The sequence below is a fragment of the Cupressus sempervirens genome, chromosome 11 (assembly GCF_028749045.1).
Source record: "Cupressus sempervirens isolate cs-2001-9-10 chromosome 11, ASM2874904v1, whole genome shotgun sequence".
NCBI lineage: Eukaryota > Viridiplantae > Streptophyta > Pinopsida > Cupressales > Cupressaceae > Cupressus > Cupressus sempervirens.
Genome location: NC_143128.1, coordinates 355,594,779 through 355,615,446, shown reverse-complemented (window position 1 = coordinate 355,615,446; position 20,668 = coordinate 355,594,779).

Below are 20,668 nucleotides of genomic sequence, written 5' to 3'. Positions count from 1 at the left end.
ACTTAATGGTTGGAGGTGACATTACATAGAGTATGGAAGCTTTAGACTTAATGGCTAGAGGTGACATTACATAGAAGATGTGGGCTGAAATCTGGAATATTTGTTTGAACTATTCTAGAGCAACAATAAAAAAGGGACGAGGTTTGAGGGACTTACTTCAAAAAACTCTTGGGGTGGGAGTATCTAAGACAGAACTATCAAACCTCTTGTCAAATTTCAAGCAAGACATCATTAATGATGTTGCTACATAATTGGACACCATGCAAGCATGAAGGAAGAAGGAGGATGTTGATATTATGTTGACAAAATATTGCCCCCATTGTAGAGAAAAGAAACGCAACTGTCGATGCAAGCCTATCACTAGCTTGGAATCATAGCATGTTCCTACTGAGTTCAAGGCAAATGATGAAGATGGGGAAGTCCTCTATGTTGCTCAATGAAGGCTGTGGGCTCCAAGATCAGTTATTCCTCAAGACCCACTCTATAATTATGATGGTAATAGCCAATGGCAACAACAGCATGGTAATTATAATAATTGGTAGCAACCTAACCAAGGGTGGTAATAGCCTAACCAAGGTTGGAAATAGCCTAACCAAGGGTGGAAATAGCCTAACCAAGGTTGGAAAAAACCTAACCAAGGTTTGCAGCAACCTAACCAAGGGTGGAAGTAGCCTAACCAAGGTTGGTAGTAGCCTAACCAAGGTTGGCACCAACCTCAGTAGGGTTGGCAACAAACCTAGAACTGGTAGCAGCACCAACATCAACCAACCTTGACTTAACCTCCTTAATAGAAAGCCTTAATGCCTCTTGCAGCCAATACAACCCCTCCAAAATAGCCATAGTTACTTGCACAACTTGCGCCTAATCCTAATAGTGCAAAACCTTTAGCCCAACAACAAAGTTATTCCATCACCCTGAATGATATCCATCTACAATCTGGAACAATGCTTGCCTCACATCAGTAGCCCATTATAACATAAATAGATTATACAAATGTTGAGTTAGTTCAAGAACCTACCACCACTGTCTCTCTTGCAGCCAACAAACCACCATTTCCTAGTAGGTTAACAGAGCAAGTTCTACCAATTGAAAATCAAGTTGCACTAGATTTTCTTGAGCAACTGACGGTAAAAATTCCCTTGCTTGATGCAATAAAGGAAGTACCTATATATTCAAAAGCCATTAAAGAAGCCTGTGTTAAAAATCTAGGAAGGAAAAAGAAAGACCCAAAGACTATCCATGTCCTTGGGCAGCTTTCTGATCTTATGCTTGATAACTACAAAATGCCTAAGTATGCAAACCCTAGAAGCCCAGTAGTAACCCTCACCATTCAAGGAGTGCAAGTGCAGAATGTCTTAATAGACCTAGGAGTATCCATTAATGTAATGACCAAGAAAGTAGTGTCCAAATTAAGCATCATTGGTCTCAAGCAAACACCAACAACATTGCAGCTAACAGATAGTTCTACCATCATTACTGATGGTATGCTAGAAGATGTCACTATCACATTACATTCATGGGAGTATCCATTTGATTTTTTAGTACTCTCTCCAAAAAAAAGTATTGGGGGATATCCTATCATTCTAGGATGACCATGGTCAACAATAGCAGATTCTTATATTGCATGTCGATCAGGGAAAATGACTATTTCAGATGGAATGAACACTAATAATTTAACCTTGTATTCTCCTGCTCAACCTTTGTTGCAAGATGATCAAGTTGTCTGGCCAAATATGGATGACTTTGATATGGACATAGATTTTATTCAACAATTGATGATGATCTCACGAGACTCATTTGTAAACATTAAAAAAGAAGATGATGTCATTTCTTCTATCATACTGAATGAGTATGGAACACAACCTGAGACATCTTCTAAACAAAAGTTGTCTTAGAAAGCATTCTACCTTTACTTGCTAAACTTCATTACTCCAATTCTGCATAGCTTATGCATTCACTCCTACCAAATGAGATAGATTCACACCCAATTGTGCAAATTTCAATTGCTGAAAAAGTAGTCAAAATAGCAATCGTTCCAGGGAGAATTAAATATAAGCAAGTCCTTATCTCAGGAACAACATCATAATACCCTACAGTTGTTACAAAAGCACCAGGATGCTTTTTCTTGGGAGTATACAGATATGAAAGGTTTGGATCAAGCACTCTATACCCATAGGATTTAAATCAGTCTAGATTGCAAACCTATGAGACAACCTTAGCATAGGATAAAACCAACATTAAGGGATATTGTCAAAAATGAATTGTAAAAGCTACTCAATGTTGGCTTCATATATCCTATTTCAGATAGCCAATGGGTGTCATCATTGGTTATTGTTCCCAAAAAAGGGGGAAAATGGCAAGTTTGCATAGATTATAGAGAACTTAATTCAGCTACCAAGAAGGATCATTTTCCATTGCCTTTTGTCGATAAAGTTCTTGACAATCTTTCAAGAAAAAAATACTTTTCATTCTTGGATGGGTTCAATGGCTACAATCAAATCCAGATAGCACCAAAGTATCAGGACAAGACTGCATTCACATGTCCATTGGGAACATTTTCTTATGTTGTCCTACCATTTGGTTTGTGCAATGCACCTACAACTTTCCAAAGAGCTCTTATTAGCATTTTTTCTGACATATTTGTAGATTTTTTAGAAGTGTATATGGATAAATTCACCACATATGGACAAACATTTGAAGAAGCCAAGGAGAACTTGGACAAGGTTTTACAAAGATGCAAAGACTACAATTTTTCTCTAAACAGTGAAAAGTGTTTTATGATGATGCAAGAAGGAGTGGTGTTGGGACACTTTATTTTCCCTAAACGAATTGAAGTAGATCCAACAAAAATAGAAGTCATACGTACATTAGTTGTACTAGCTGAATTGAAAGAAGTCAGGAGTTTTCTAGGACATGTGAGGTATTATCAGCATTTTATCAAAGATTTTAGTCAAATTGCAAAAACTTTATATAAATTGCTTCGAAAAGATACAGAGTTTGTATGGGATTCATATTGTACGAAAGCTTTCATGCAGCTTAAGGAAGTCCTCTCAACAACACCAATGCTCCAAGGACCAAATTGGGAGTTACCTTTTCACATACACATAGATTCTTTAGATCATTCCATTGGAGTGGTACTTGGCCAAAAGATAGATTCAGTAGAACATGCAATTTACTATATCAGCAAAAAACTTCAAGGAGCTAAGTATAACTACACTGTGATAGAGAAAGAACTACTTGCTGTAATTTATGCTCTAAATAAATTCAGACATTATATTATAGAATACCAAATATTTTTACATACAGATCACTCAACTATCAAATATATGATGAAAAAACCAGCAATCTCTAGATGATTGGCTCGATGGTTGTTACTAATGCAAGAATTTGACATCACCATTATTGACAAGCCAGGTAAAGCAAATGTTGTAGCTGATTTCTTGTCTTGTCTTCAAACACCTGATGATCCTGTAGCCATAGAAGATAGCTTTCCTAATGAACATCTCTTTCTTTTGTTAGCACAAAACCCTTGGTATGCTAACATTTCCAACTACCTAACTACTAGCAAAACTCCCTCACATTTATCTACAAAAGAAAAAAATTGCTGGTAGAAAAGAATTTTAATTTTTCATGGATCTCAGGGTTCATGTTTTATACTGGGCCAAACTAGGTGATATGAAGGTGTCTCTGAGAAGATTAAACATATGATGTTCTTCATGCTCGTCATGATGAGCCCTGTGGTGGTCACTTTTCTAACAAATAGACTGCATTAAAGATTCTAAATATAGGTTATTTTTGACCTACACTTCACAAGGATGCAGCTCAGTATACAAAAAATTGTGATAAATGTCAAAGAATGGGTTAACCGACAAAAATAGATGAAATGCCCCTACAGCCAAAGATAGTAGTAGAACCATTTGATAAATGGGGAATTGATTTTGTTGGCCCTATTGAATCACCATCAAAAGGGAAAAGTTACATACTGGTTTGCACTGATTATATTACTAAGTGGGCAAAAGCAAAACCCATGAAGCATCCTCGTGACAATAATGTTGCAAAGTTTCTGTACGAATGTATCTTTACTAGATTTGGTGTTCCAAGAGAATTACAATCAGATCAAGGGCCTCAGTTTACATCTAATCTGATAGGTGGACTCATGGAGGAGTATAAAATTTAGCATGGCAAATTGTCTATGTATCATCCACAGGCCAATGGATAGGTAGAAGTGACAAATAGAGAGTTGGAACATATACTCACTAAAATAGTGTCTTTGCATCAGAAAGATTGGGTAGCTAGCCTTCCTAAAGCCTTATGGGTGTATAGAATAGCATGGAAATCCACTACTAGGTTTACACCTTTTTAGCTCCTATATGGGAAGACAGATGTTATGCCCATTGAATTTGAACAAAAAACTCTGTGGACAGCTTTGGAACTTGATATTACCCTTCCTGCAGCACAATAGGATCGCATTTTGCATCTCAATGAGTTGAATGAATGGCAAAAGTTATCTCTTCATAACACAAAATTAATTTAGAGTCAAAGAAATCAATGGCATGACAAATTCATTAAAGACGGAAAATTCTCTGTTGGTGATTGGGCGCTCCTATATGATTCACAATATCAATATCACCAAGGCAAATTTTAGACTCGATGGCTTGGTCCCTATGAAATCATTGCAATTTTTAACAATGGAGCAGTTCAACTATCAACAATTGATCCAGTCAAATTCAAACTCCTGGTTAATGGGCATCACCTAAAGTTATATCATAAACCAGCAACCCGAGAAGAATTTCTTCAATAGTTCACCACAACAAAAACATCTCTTTCTACAACCACTCCCTCTGAGTCTCCCACTCAAACACTTGTAGGCCCTTGAATTTATTTTCAAGGCCTTCATAATAAAAAATTTGCATTCATATGAAATTAATTTCTTTTCCACCTCATTCCATCCCACCTTCTTGTCTTTCCATCGTCATGCCATCTCACTTTCTTTCTCTCATACAGTACTACTCAAACCATCCTTCCTATCACACCTCAAGCCAGTCACACTTGACCCCTTTGCATTTATTTAATTTATTATTTATTTAGAAAATCAAGTTATTTCAATTTTTAGAATTTGCAATCTTTATGGTCTGGTGGGATCCAGTCTCTGCTAGGTTGGGGGGAGGGAAAATTGAATTCATGAATGCAAATCAAGGAAGGAAATTATGAATGCAAATCAAGGAAAATCTTAAGTTGGCATGTAGGATGTACAGGGAAGAGTCATTTCAGTAATGAGCTGGCGCTCCTTTGTACTTCTAAAATGTGTGAAATAATATAAAGAAGGCTAACCATTAAATCATGATTTCACACAACCCCTCATTAATATGACATATATTTTTAAGCATCATCTTTATCCTCATTATGGTTTGGTGATTAAAATGTCATCATGAAGTACTGAAAGTATTGAAGTATTTTTATTTTTTAAATCTTCCCTTTGTTGAAACCCCTGTAGCCATCTTCGTCCATACTCTCAAATCACTTGCAGTGAATTTTCCAGTAATAGAATTTTTTTTCAAAAAATATAGATAGAGAACCTCAACGGCATGAACTAGCAGACCATAGAGTCTTACTAGCAAACCCAGCAACATGTAGTTTGTTTCAACAACAAGGTTAGCTAACTTACTATCTTAGTTTGAAGCAGTTTGATCAAGAAATTGCACTCCAATTTCATAATACATTAAGGAATGGATATGTAACTGTTAAGGGAATTTGGATAGGGTTTACAAAGGAGGTGGTGGCAGAAGTTTTTGGTTTGCCCACAAATGGAGAATGATGGATAGAGGACATGGATGCACAATAAGAAAAAGAGAAATTCTCAGTACTTGGAGATCCTCGGCTGGAGGAAAACAAAAAGCAAGGTACGTTATGATTATCTCTCCCTCTGCAATTCATCCACCCTACTGAATTTATCATAAGGTATTTTACCTGTGAAGGAAGGTATTCCTATTTGCATGTTATTCATTTCAAAATTTTAAGTGATTTGTGGCATGGTGATTGTCCTATAAATCTCCCAAGTTTCCTTTATATTATTATCAAAAAGAAAGCTACCTATGTACAGCAAGGCAAAACCTAGTCAATATCCCACCATTGCTTGATTAGGGCTATAATTGAAAGGGAGTTGACTAGGCATCACTTGGGAACATGGAAGGATTTTGTAAAACCCAAGATAGAGGGACCTAAAAGGGGTGGAACTAAAGGGAAAGGAATGGGGACAAGAAAGAAAACTGGTATAGGAGTCAAGAAAGTAGTATATAGAACAACTCAAGAAGCTTCAACTTCTGCATTTGTACCTAAAACTGTGAAAAGGAAAATTTTGCCCGTAGAAGCCTCAACTTCTAGAAAGAGAAAATCACACATATTTTCTATAGAGGAAGGTTCAGAAGAAGTATCCCTAGTATCACAAGAACCTGCACTCAACCTTAATAAAGGGAAATCCATCGATAAGGGCAAGAAACCAATTTTTACCCAATTTCTACTCCACGATGAGTCACCAGAATGTCTAAGGTAAATTTGAGAACTCAACCTCTTGTTCCACCTAATGAGCCTCCTATACCACATGTTGATGTTGAAACTCTAGTACCTACACCTGCACAGTCACCAAAACACATAGCACCTACTCCTGAACATGAAAATGATCTTGAGGAAATTCTCACAAAGCCAATTAGCCATATTAATATTGATAGTGACACAGAGTCCTTAGAGAAAATAGTGTTTGGGTTTGAACAGCCAGTGGAGGAAATTGATAATCTACCACCAGAGGAATATCCATCTATTGCACAAGAAATGGTTCAGAAAATTGTTGAAACATTTCAAGTTAAAATGACTATTGCACCCTATCCTGCAATCGTTGTACTTTTAAAAAAAGTTGATAACATTGTTGCCTATCAAAATAATAACTTTGTTGAATGTCAACATTCTTAGGATGATAGCACTATTGACCACCATCAACCTGAGCACCACCTTGAATATTATAGACCTGTTGTCTGTTGTCATACACCACCGGACATTTCTACTCCATTAATAGCCAACTTTAGTTTGTACCAATAGTTTCAATGAGAAAAAAAGAAAACTGGGACCTAGAAAGGAAGCAATCGCTCAAAACTATCAGGGAACAAGCACAAAAAATTGAAGAGAAGGATAGGGAAATTATGGTCTCGCAACAACGTGTCACAAAGATTATAGAGCTCATTCTAGATCTTGTAAATTGTAGGTCACCATCTCCTGTTTACACATTATTCCTAAAGGAGAAAATGATTAATTTTTAATTGTCTCGAATTACTCAGGGGTTGAACCCTTCCTTGCACACTCCCCATGAATTCTATACAGCATTCAAATCAGTTCCAATGGCTTTTTAGAATCTCCTCTATGAGTTATATGTTCATAATCTTGTTGTTCTAGATGATAAATATTGGAATTCATTGTTATATGTGGTAGATGTATAGTTTAGGGAAATTATGTCATGGATGCAGAATGAGATTAGTCAAGAGAACCAAGCTACTCCTTATAGGGGAAAAAAAAATTTGAACCATTGTACATTTGGCCAGAGGTGCAACACACTCATAGAGTATTCTTCGATTGGCTTTCTATTAGCAATAATCAAAGTGCTACTACCAAAATTCACCCTTTCCATGAACAGGCATTTCTAGATTGGGATTAGCATTGTTTTGCAAAGGCCCTTGATGCTATACAAGCCTCCCTTCAAAAATGGATCTGATTACCAGAAGATCTGAAAATAAGGGAGTTGCACTCTCCTCAAAATTTGGAGTTGGCCATCAGTAGGATGCCCAGGTATATGATGTTAGGTAGAAGTCAAAAAATTATTGGGTACCTCTTCATTTCCAACCACCAATACTCTTGCATCCTATGCTTGGAAAGTATAATTCATTTGTTGAATATAACATGATTATTGAAGAATAGAAATGGGAAAGGTTGAAACAAAATCATGGATATTTAATTACAGAGCTCATGAATTAGGGGAGAAAATTGCCAATGATCTCAGGCTGCGGATGAGGATCAAAAACCTATAGATGTTGAAGGGACCAGCCTCAGGACGGTTGGGGGGAAAAATGATGACATGAAGAAATAGAAGTCTTTTTGGCCCTTTTTGTGAACATTTGTCTATAACATATTGAACTTTATCATCTTTTAGTATAAGTGTTTTGAACTTTTGATGTATAAAATATGGACATAGGACATAAAAATGATAATCAAAATTATATCTAAAAAGGGGTTTATTTTGTGGTAAAAATCTTTCTTCAAGAATGTTTGATATGGGTAGATCTTCCTGCAGTCGAAGAGATTGCAAAAACTGTTAGTTGAATAATTAATGCCTTTTCTTTGTAAACTAACAAATGAAAATAAATGTTTGTAGGAAGTCTTGTGTGCATTAAATGTTGATCACAGGAATACAAGCTGAGCTAGAGTTAATCAAAAGCAAACTATGAAGGAATAGCGTTAAGCCATTGATGGTATTAATAAGAAGCATTATGACACCATTATAGCTGGAGACTTGGCGGCAAAGTCAGAAGGGACCTATTTTAATGAATAATAAAGAGGGACCTAATAAAATAGCTAAGCAAGGAAGCAAGCATGAAAGTGATTAGTTAAACATGCAATGCATGATACCTAAATTCCTAGAAGTTGTTTAAAGTTAGATAAAAGAGCAGATCTAGCATTTTCTATGATCTATATTTGTGGGGAATTTAAGGGATAATTAATGTCTTTAAAATTGCATGCTTGCAGTCTTAAGTTGTAACTAAATTTCCTTCATGAGGAAGTCATAATTATATGAGTTTATTATTTTCCTTCCTTTTAAATAAGACCTCATCTGTATCTATGAGGTTAGCTAGTGAGTAGATAGATAGAATTGATAGACATCTTGTTGTTTTCTCAAGTTATTGTAATACTGCATATTTGAATGAATACATGACTTTGCTGAGTTTCTATACTTTTATTTGAGCTTATCTTTTCCTTCATTCTTCTATGGGGGGCCATGCAAAAGGTGGAGTTTACTTTAGTAAGTAGGAGTTAGACTCAGTTTTCTAAGTTAAGATTAGAACTACTATTCCTGTAGCCACTGGAAACAGAACCAGTCACTATTCCTACAGTAGTAGGTGCATAGATGTATGGTTAAATAATTAGAATTCCCTTCCAAGTATTTGATATTTGTCTTTCCTTTGGATAAGCTAAATTTCCTTAATGGTTATTGCATTCAAGGTAGTAGTGACTTTTAGCAAAAACTAGAGCATATACTTTGCAGACATCATCTCAAGTTCACACTCCCGGATTGACATTTAATGAAGATCAGCATAGTACTTTGGTAGTAAGGGATGTCCAGTCCTATAACTAAAAAGGTGTTATATTGATTAGACACAAGGACATCAGGCACATGAATATAGGACCAAGACCACAAACGCACAAAGATTTGAAGGCTATTGTTACAACTATTAGAAGTATGGACATAAGGCATATCAATGCAAATCCAAATCCAAGTGGACATCAAACAAGCAAAAAAAGGTAAACCACAATGGAAATTCTTACAATTGGGATTATAACACAAGGTACACTTGTCACTATTTTCAATATTATGGTCACATTCCTAAAAATTACATTAGAACACATTTCAAAGGTAACTGCAAAAAATGGTTGAATTAAATTGTATGCATTAGTTTTCTTAAGACTGGTCATGCTAGCAAAAATTGTCCAACTTGATCACCTACACTAACCAATGAATTTAGCAGAGGAAAAGGAAAGGTTGATGTTGAAAAGGTGAAGATGCATATGAAAAAGACATGGAAAAAGAAGGAAGATTATAGCACATCAAATGCAGATGAGGTCACTTTATCCAAAGGATCATGTGATCACATCACCCCCAACTAGGAAATCAAAAGTATGTGTGGAATTGATATTTGAGATGTAATATTATGCATCAAATCCAAACATCTAAGATTTGAAAAGATTATATATGCATGAATTAAGATGCAATAAATTGATTAGAACCTCGAGAAAATCTATATATTTTTTGTTTTCTATGTTGTTGTTGAGCATGGAAAGTATTATAGTTGTTGTCAAGCATGGAAGGAATTGTAGGTATAGCCGAGTGATGGAACTATGCTAGTATGTGCCGATCTCTTTATGTTAGTCAAGAAAACAAAAAATTCTATGTAAGCCAAATGTGTTGAAAATCCTATATTGGTTGAGCTTACAGTTGTATAAGCATTGAGCAATTAATGTTGAATATGAAGGGTTATATAGTCAATTTTTGACTCATTTTCACTTACCAGAGTTTGAATAGCATGAAGGTGAATTATAAAAAGAGATTATGTGTTTGCAAGCTAGATCCAACTGCTACTCAACATTATTCATTAGATTCAAAAGATATTTAACTTGTGCCAATTTACATTGTTTCACTCTTGCAAACCTTAGGAAGTCAAAATGGTAGCTAGTTCTTTGTCAATAGTTAGGAAACAAGACAAAGAGGTTTTTAATGTTTAATTAATTAGCAATGATATGAGGCAACCCCCATTTCATGCAATTCCTAAGATTTCATACAAGGGAGATCCATCTAGTGCATTATCTGTGATACCACCAAAGGTTTTGATGGTTCAAGATGTGCATTGTTGTTATACTTGTAAGGTTGGAGAAGTAAGAGACATGTAAATTAGAGATATATACAACAAGTTGTGTGATAATGGAGTGTTTAAAGAGGGAAAAAAATCATTGAGAAGAAAGGGTTGATGTGTGCCCTAGACTTTCCTCGAGTTTTCAAAATTGAGTGGATCAAAATTGTACTAAGCCTCATACATGACAATGAAATTTAATTAGAGAATGGAATGATCATAATTACAAAGAGGATTATAAATAGAGTATCAAGGTACCCTACCCTTGATAGACCAAAAAACATGTGAATTGATGCAAAGGAGGTTATTGAAAGTAATACAAGTGTGTATTGCATAAAAATGTAACAATGGAATAAATGATAAGCAACTAAAGTCTATCCCTACATATTCATGCAAACCTCAAATATGAAGGACAACATGTAAATAATGATGACATGAAATCAAAAGATCTTAAACCATTTAACATAGCACTAATGTAAACCTCATGAAATTACCAAGTTGTTGATGATTTCATTGTTGTGGGATGTAGTTGCTCACAAATCCTATAGCATAACAATGGGCTAGATAGTGCTTATGGAAATGAGGAGAGGGTTCTCCTTTTATAGGAAATGAGATGAAATAGATGGTTGAGATTCAAATCAAGATGAAGGGTTAGGATCTCTCAAGATCAATGAGGTGTCCATTTGGTGGAGGCCAAGTGGAATCCATGTGGATTAGGGTTTTTGACCATTCAAAGGGGGAAAGATGTTCACACATGTGTGAGCAACCTTTGATGTGACAGGTCAATGACAGGTGTAAGAGGTGTGAGAAGCATGGTTTCTCACACATGTGTGACACACTTTGATTCTAATGTGAAGGGGGGACAAATTCATAAGAGGTGTGGAAGGCATGAGGGGTGTGGGAAGTGTGAGCATGCACTTAGGATTAAAAGAAGATTAGCAAGGTGATTAGGAAAAGTAAGTGGGATTAGGAAGTGAGCAGGTTTAGAAGGATGAGTTAAGTTAGGAAAGTGAGTTTGGGTGAGGGTTAAAGTTAGGAGCCATGTGCTAAAATAGAATAATATTTTATATTTAATTTCAAGGGGGATTAAAAGGGGATCAATTAAGTAAACAAAGTACTTTACTTAATTAAAGTGAATGGGTTAGGATGCAAGTGGAATGAGGGGAAGTAGGCTAGGATTTAAATAAACCTTAGTTTATTGAAATTGAAGAAAGGAAAATGTAATTAAATAAATGTAAGTTTATTTAATTAAACATAGGGAAATATAATAATTAAATAAATAATAAATATTTATTTAATATGTCATGAAAAGGGTATTTGGATAATTTTAGGTGTCTACATTTTTCCCCTCTTTGATATAGCATTAGTAATGTTATATCAAAGAAGAATAAAATATAGTAGATGGGAGGACAAGACTAGTAACATGATGCCCCAGTCATGGAAGAATGAGGAAGGATGATGAGGGTGGAATGGTATGCCCCCTCAAGAGGACATGCGGGTTAGGAGAACATGGATGTTCTCTCGATATGGATGGGAGTATGGAAGGGAGGGGAAAATGATAAGATTTATAAAGTTGTTTTGCAATGGAGTGAACAACCTAAGTTTGATATTGTACTCAACACTATACACCAAGGTATGAGGAACCAAGATGACAATGTGTCAAGTACATGAAAAAAAGGGGTCTAATACAAGCATATGCCTTATGAAACCATGATATGGAAGACCATGATTCCTTTGGAAAATAGGATGCAAAGACCATGATAAATGCAAAAAATAATAATACAGACAAGTAACAAGCAATCATGTACAAAAACCAAAAGCAAACCAAAATTTGCCCCTAGTCAAGATAAAAAACAATTAATAGATTGATTGATGATGACTAATTAAGGATGACAATGTTAATGATAAGCACAATGCACATCTGAGGATTGGGAAGGATACATCCCATGATAATGTTTGAATATGGACAATGGATTATCAACTTATTTGGTAAAATTGATGAGTTGATTAAGGATTGATGTACAAGATTGCAAGATTAGACTGATTGGATTAGTATTGATTGCACATTGATTCAGATTTTTTTGATGTTTTTTGATTTTATGGAGATTGTGATGAATAGATTCAATTGAAATAAAATTGGAAGAAGGAACTTGGATGAGGTTGTAAGAATGATGTTGATAGGATGAATAATTATTAGAGTAGAATTGATTTGATGTGAAAGGATTAGAAGAAGGGAAAAATGAATTGAAATAGAGGATAAATAAATTTGATTGAAGTGAGTGGAAGAATTAGAGTGAATGTGATATGAAAAATGTGGAATAGAATGGATTGGGACCAATGATAAGGGAGAGCCAACATGTGATAAATGGACAAAAAGTAGCATCAGTTAGTGGATGAAAGGAATGGTGAAAGGATATGAGGGGCCAAATGATATAGTATTGAAAAATGCAGAGCCAACGATCATGTTTCAAAGGAGTCCAAATGCCTAATACCGAGGATAGGAAAATGGACAAAAACATGGTGGGAAAGGATGAATGAAAAATGGAAAGATGTTACAAAGGCTAGCATATGGAGCAAGAGAAGGCATGTGCTCTTCCAAAGCATGTATGAACATTTTGGTATTGTGCTTCTAATAGTGATCACAGGCATGGGTATGAAAGTGGAATGAAGAAGGGATATGGGAAGGAGGATATGGAAAAGGGGTAATGATATGGATAAAATGTGGGATATGAAGTGGATGAAATGGATGGGATAACCAATATCAAGGACATATGAAAGAAGGTTGGAAATATGTAGGAGTATGGATGGAAAATGGATGAACATGACAAGGACAATGGGATGCAAGATATGGATAGAATGTCAAGATAAAATAAATAAAAGGATTATGGGAGTATGTAAGATGGTGTGTGGATGATGCAAAAGGGATATGTCAAGTGAGCATATGGATGGATGAAAGGAAAGGGAAAGTAAAGACCAAAGATGGAAAAGGGTGATGAATGGTAGATGGAAGCATGGAAGATATGTATGGAAGTGTGGTATGCATCGAGCTTGCCCCCAGTGTAGAGTGTAAGTGGAAGAGGAAAAGTGAATGGATGGATAAGTGGAATTGGAAGACTGTGGATACATGATAGGAAAATGAAGGGAGGACTCAAGAATCTAGATATATGGGTGGGATCCCTTTATATTTATTTCTCTTTCTTTGTTATTTTCAAGGAATAGTTTCTCATAAATGTTGGTAGGATAGTGAATGGAGGACAATGACTTATGAAAAAGTTTGGTGGAGTGTGTGCGAGGAAGACATGGTTGATGGATGCTAGGTTGGAATACTTGTGCATGAGTGGATGAAGGAGGTGGAAAGATCTTCATTGACACACACCTTGAAGGGTGATGGAAAGGAGGAAATTTCAAAGGATATGTAGGAGAAAGTTTGGATTTTGGGATATAGGGATCGAAAATGGATGAAGGAGATGATGGAGTGGGGATAGTGGATCTTGGGGTATAAGGACCCAAAATGGAGTTGCAAGATGGAAGTTTGGAGGATTTATGAACGAAAGAAGCCTTCGGATTAGCACAATTGGATGTCATTTTGAATCTTTCTTTGAGATTCATTGCTACATTAAGTAGCTTTCGGATCCACAAAATTTTTTCATTTTTGATTTTTAGCCTTTGTGGCCTTCTAGTTTTGTTTTGGATCAGATTGGTCTTTTCTTGAAAATGACTTTTAGAGGGGACATGTTGATCCTTGGGCTTTTGTGGATTTTTGGCATTATTCTCTTTTTCTTTCACATCCAATTTGCTTCCATTGGCCATGGTATGGGTGCACGAAGATAAATGGGGTGGAGAACATATGGATGGTGAACATTGTAAGGAATTCAAGGATGTGTGCCTTTGTTGATCTTTACTAGGACCATGAGGGGATGAAGTGGAAAACATGGACATGGTGGATGGATGTATGTAAGGACCCAAAATGAAAGGAAGGGATGAAGGGTTTGGATGTGGAACATAAGGACCCAAAATGGATGGAAATGAGGAAGGAATTGGAATATGGATATAAGGGCCCAAAATGGACTTAGAAGATGGATGATGGGAACATTTGGGTTTGGATGGAGGAATTTTGGATTTGGAAGGACTAGAAGGTGTACCAACATCTTGAGACATTATTTATTCAATGGGATACTTATTATTTTTAACACAAGATGTGATTCCATGTATATGGAGTTCATGAGTGGATTAGATAGGTGTGATAGGATCCTATGGAGGATTAGGCTCGTAAGGGGGATCATGAGGGATAATAGGATCTTGAGATGGAGTGGGGTCATGAAAGGAAAATAAAGGGGTACTTTGATCTTGACTTAAAAGAGGATCATGTAGCGGAATGAGTAGATCATGAGATGGAATAGGATCATGAGATGGAGTGATTTGATCTTGACAAGGAGGGCTATTAATGGATGGAGTGGAAGGAACTTCTTCATGAAGTAGAGGATCTATAGATGCTAACTCTTGAGATGGAGTGGAATTAGTAAGGTGTGTGGTACATAGAATGCCTTGATCCTGATTAGGAAGGGAATCATGAGATGGACTAAGAGGGATAAATGGATTTTGAGGGATAATGGAATGATGGGATGGAGAAATGCTCAAATTTAGAGGAGAAGAGGAATTTATAATGTCATGCTTTGGAGGAAGGTCTTGAGATGGAATTGGGGGTATGAGTTTGGGTGATTAGATCACTTTATTTGGAATTTTACACTTAGCCAAGAAATTGTGTGAGAAAACCACATTACGAGGTGGGGATGATGTTTTTGTAGGATTAGGATTGTGTGAAGGAGGTATGGGTAGGGGATTGGGGTGATGATTTTTGACATTAAGCTCAAAGTATGGGGAATTGCATGGAGGATTTGGGTTGGATGGGACATGAGGACTATGGTCTTCAAAACATGGAGGAGGAGGACACATGATAGCTCAAGATAGAATTCTTTAGTTCCTCAATTTCTTTGGCAATGGTGTTTTTGTTTCAGGAATTGCATGGGCTATGAATGGAATCATATGTGGTTGAAGGATAATGAGGTGGATTTCCCTTGTCAAAGGTAGAAGAATAATGAACATGAGATGGATTAGAATTGGATATGAAGTTATGAGGATTGATTTGATAGGTAGGTTGAATGGGAGGTATAACTCTATATTGCCTTTGAAGATTGTCAACCATTTGATTAAGCCAATTCTTATCCATAGATGTTAGACAAAGAGTGATGAAAGATTCAATGATGGATGGAATATGGACTTGGGACTAGGAGCAATTGTGGGCTTTGTGTTGACTTGATTTGAATTGGATTTGATTTGATATTGATTTGATATTGGATGAAGGTTTGATATAGCTTTGATAAAAACCTTATGATATTGCAAACAAGTGAATATGGGATTTGAATTAGAGTCTGATGTTTATGACAATGCTCATATGTCCAAAGTAGAAGATGTGATGTAGGGTTGAATTGAATGAATGAAATTAGAAAGATTGATTATGGATGAAGATGTAAATGGATTGAATTAAGAATCGATAAAAAAAAAATGAGTAAATTTTACAAGGAATTTTATTAGAAGAATCATGATTATGAAGCATTGGATGAGGGAATTGAAGCGTGATGTAGAGTATGAACCATGACTAGGATGGAGATTAAGAATTAGATTGAATGATTAGGAAGATGAGGAAATGATTTGGATGAATGGAGATGATTAAGATGTCAAGGAATAGTTTGAATGATGAAGATAAGAGATGTATGAGAGTGATGACTTTGATGGAAAAAAGAAGTGATGTGGAATTGATGTGGACAACTTGACTAATAGGACATAAACCAAGATTTATTTTTGTTATTTTTTGAGATTTTTATTCTTTATTTTTTTGGATTTTTTAACTTTTATGATTTTTTTGGATTTTTATGTTTTATGATGTTTTGTATTTTTCACATTTGAGATGCAAAATAAAATAATGAAATATTTACAAGGAAAGTGTAGATGGTCTGTCCCCTTCAACTGGGGAGGGTTTCAAACACTCAAGAATGTCAAACATGCCAACAACCCTATGAGGTTTTGACTAGGATGTACAAGGATCAACTAGAGGGCATCCTTAGTATATGCAAGGTACATGAGGCCCAAATATATAGATGAAAGAAAATAATGCCACACAACCAAGGGGAGAAAATAATCCAAATCTCCTCCTTCACTTCCCAGAGGCTTCCAACAGAGGTGTCTTTTGATTCACCTCCCAATTTTTATACACTGTCAGAACACGGGAGTTGAAGTCATCCCAATGGGTGATGAAATCCCCAAGTAGGCCTCCTAAAAAAAAGAAAAACAAGACCACTTATTTCTTGTGCACTCAAGATCACCCAAAGGCATGAGAGGAGAGAATACATAAGTGGCCTTGGGGTTTAAGAGACACTTGTTCTTTCCCAATGAAGCTTTAGGTTTTGTAATCTACTTTGAGGACACATGTGTTTATAGCATACAATGTTCTTTCCAACTTAACAACATCGTCAACATAAAAATCAAGAGTTTTCCAACATAAGTAAATTGAGCGTCATCAACATAAGAAAATTTGATAAGGAAAGAATCAATTCTATTATGCATTCAAGATTGAGTGATTGTTCGTTTTAAGCACCAAATTGAAATATGCATTGCAATGTTTGTTGATCCTTAGGCATGCAAGATTGTGCTATCATCCATTCCACTAAAATGTTTAATTTCCTTATGGCACTCAAGATTGTGTTGAAACATGCATTCCAAATCAAAGGTGTTGTTCAATTAACTATACATTCGAGATTGAGTTTGATTATTTTAGCTTTAACCATGCATTCAAAGACAAGTGTTTAAGCATACAAGTTCATTCCAAAACCAATTTAAAGCAAAACCTGCAAGCAATATGGTTAGTGATTTCTAGAATTCTCCAACCTTCAATGCACAAGTGAGAACATATCCCTGTAAAACCACAAGTTAGGGCATCAAAAATGTATGACAAACATGAAATAACCCTGCAATGAAAATGTTAACAATAAAATTCAGACTTTGATAGAAAAAATAGGTATCTAAGTAGCATCAAAATCTAATAAAACCAACACCATCATGATGGGCTCAGAATCAGCTTTTTGGCAATATCTTGTTTTTCAAAAACTAAGTTTGTATGCTCAAGTTATGAGCAAAAAACCAAAGGCTGCTCCTTATGGTCTAGAAGGGCATGTAGAATGTTGGTGTAGTGATGACATCAATGACCTACAAGCTTATATTTGATAGTTAGATGCATGTCAGGGAAAAAAAATTGATTTAAAAAAAAATGTCTATCTCTGCTAATGTGGAATCAGTGTGTAAGGTGTAAAAAAAATGCCACATAGCTAGAACCCTAATGGGTGCCATGTGGCAGCACTAGAGAAGTGAAAAAAGTTTAGAGGTTTTAGTGGTGACCCATAGGCTAAGCAACAGTGATCCATGGGCAAAGAAATGGTGGGAAAAGGGAGGGAGCCATGTAGAGGGGTAGAGCAGCAATGGGGAGCAAGGTGAGGAGCTGTAGTGGTGGCGGTGTGGGTTGCGGGTGGTCGATAATGAGGGAAAGAGTGGCGGGTGAGTTGAGCAGAGAAAACAATAGACAAGGTTATAGACAATGGAGGAGTCACAACTGGGCAAAGGTTTTTAGCGGTGGGTAGAGTAGGGTGAGCAGCAATAGGTTTGAATTGTGACAGCTAGTGACAAGGGTTTGCAGGAGGAGGTGTAGTGGGAAGGAGTAGCACGAGAAGGGAATGAGTGGTAGTCACAGAAGGTGGTGCGAGGGAGTGGCAGGATTTTGATAGTGGTGGGTCGCAGTTGTGCACGAGATGGCACTCGCAGGTGCCACTGGTGGTGGCACCTGCAGGTGCCAAGCTTGCACAAGAAATAGTTTTAATTATTTAAAAAAATATTTTAAAAAATTTTTTTTAATTTTTTTTTTAAATTAAATTTGTTTGTATTTTTTAATTTATTTTTTCATTCTTTCCCTACTTAGACTAACATATTATTTTTTTAATGATTTATATATATTATATAAATATATATAATGATATATATATTTATATTGTTAACACATATATAAAAATGATATTAAAAAAGCATAAATAAAATAAAGTAAAAATAAAACAAACCCCTCTTTTTTAGATTTCTATTTTTCTATTAACAAAGATGTATATTCAACGTATATGCACTTCTATAACTTGGAAATGGAGAAATAAAAATATATAGTGTTATATGTCAAAATACTTCTCTTCTATGCTTCAAGCATGATGATGGGCTTTTTAGCTCAATTTGAGACTCCTCATGAAATTTAATCTCCAAGTGCAAGTCTTCAACCTACAAGCTTGAAATCTCATGCATAAACTCAAAAACACATTAGATGATTAGTTTGAACCTGTGAAGTGGGTCCCACCGAGTGTGCCAAAATGTATTGCATAAAAATGTAACAACAGAATAAATGATAAGCAACTAAAGTCTATCCCTACATATTCATGCAAACCTCAACTATGAAAGACAGCATGTAAATAATGATGACGTGAAATCAAAAGAGCTTAAACCATTCAACATAGCACTAATGCAAACATCATGAAATCACCAAGTTGTTGATGATTTCATTGTTGTGGGATGTGGTTGCTCAAAAATCCTACAACATAACAATGTGCTAGATAGTGCTTATGGAAATGAGGAGAAGGTTCTCCTTTTATAAGAAATGAGATGAAATGGATGGTTGAGATTCAATGCAAGATGAAGGGCTCGGATCTCTTAGAATCAATGAGGTGTCCATGAGGTGGAGGCCAAGTGGACTCCATATGGATTAGGGTTTTTGACCATTCAAAGGGGGAAATATGCTCACACATGTGTGAGAAACCTTTGATGTGATAGGTCAATGATAAGTGTAAGAGGTGTGAGAAGCATGGTTTCTCACACATGTGTGAGACACCTTGATTCTCATGTGAAGGGGAGACAAATGTGTAAGAGGTGTGGGAGGCATGAGGGGTATGGGAAGTGTGACCATTCCTCACACATGTGTGAGCACACACTTAGGATTAAAAGGGGATTAGCAAGGTGATTAGGAAAAGTAAGTGGGATTAGGAAGTGGGTAGGTTTAGAAGGATGAGTTAAGTTAGGAAAGTGAGGTTGGGTGAGGGTTAAAGTTAGGAGCCATGTGCTCAAATAGAATTAAATTTAATATTTAATTCCAAGGGGGATTAGAAGGGGATTAATTAAGTAAATGAAGTACTTTACTTAATTAAAGTGAATGGGTTAGAATGCAAGTGGGATGAGGGGAAGTAGGCTAGGATTTAAATAAACCTTAGTTTATTCAAATCAAGGAAAGGCGAATGTAATTAAATAAATGTAAGTTTGTTTAATTAAAGGTAGGGCAAGACTATAATTAAATAAATAATAAATATCTATTTAATTAGTCATGAAAAGAGTTTTTGGACAAGTTTAGGTGTCTACAAAGTGTTGTGTGGAACAAAAGAGGGATGGTAATAGACGCAATATTAGATCCCTTGGTAGCCTTTGCAATTAGAGTGGTAGCTCACAAGTTCTTTTAGTCAAGATTACTAAATAGTGTTTCCTATATGGTAGTGTATTTAGGTTATAAAATTGTAAGAGAGACTATTCTTATGACCTTGCCAAGTTGCAACTACAATAGCTATCAAAAAACTTGGAAGCCATCCGGAAGGCCAAAAGTGCATCTTGTAAGTTTTGTTCTTTGATTTTTTGCATATTTTTCTATGTGCAAAACACATTTCCCACTTTTAGAAAAAAAAAAAGGAAAAACAATAGGATAGTTACCTAGCAAATTGCAGAGCTCATTGAGTAGCTTAGAGATAATTTTGAGTCAATAATGAATAGTTACTTTGAGGATTTCAATAAATCCATGAAATAAAGAATGAGGATTCCTATATCATTAGTTGAACAACATTACAATGATGTGTGTTCCATAGCGGATGTAGATTATACATATGTGC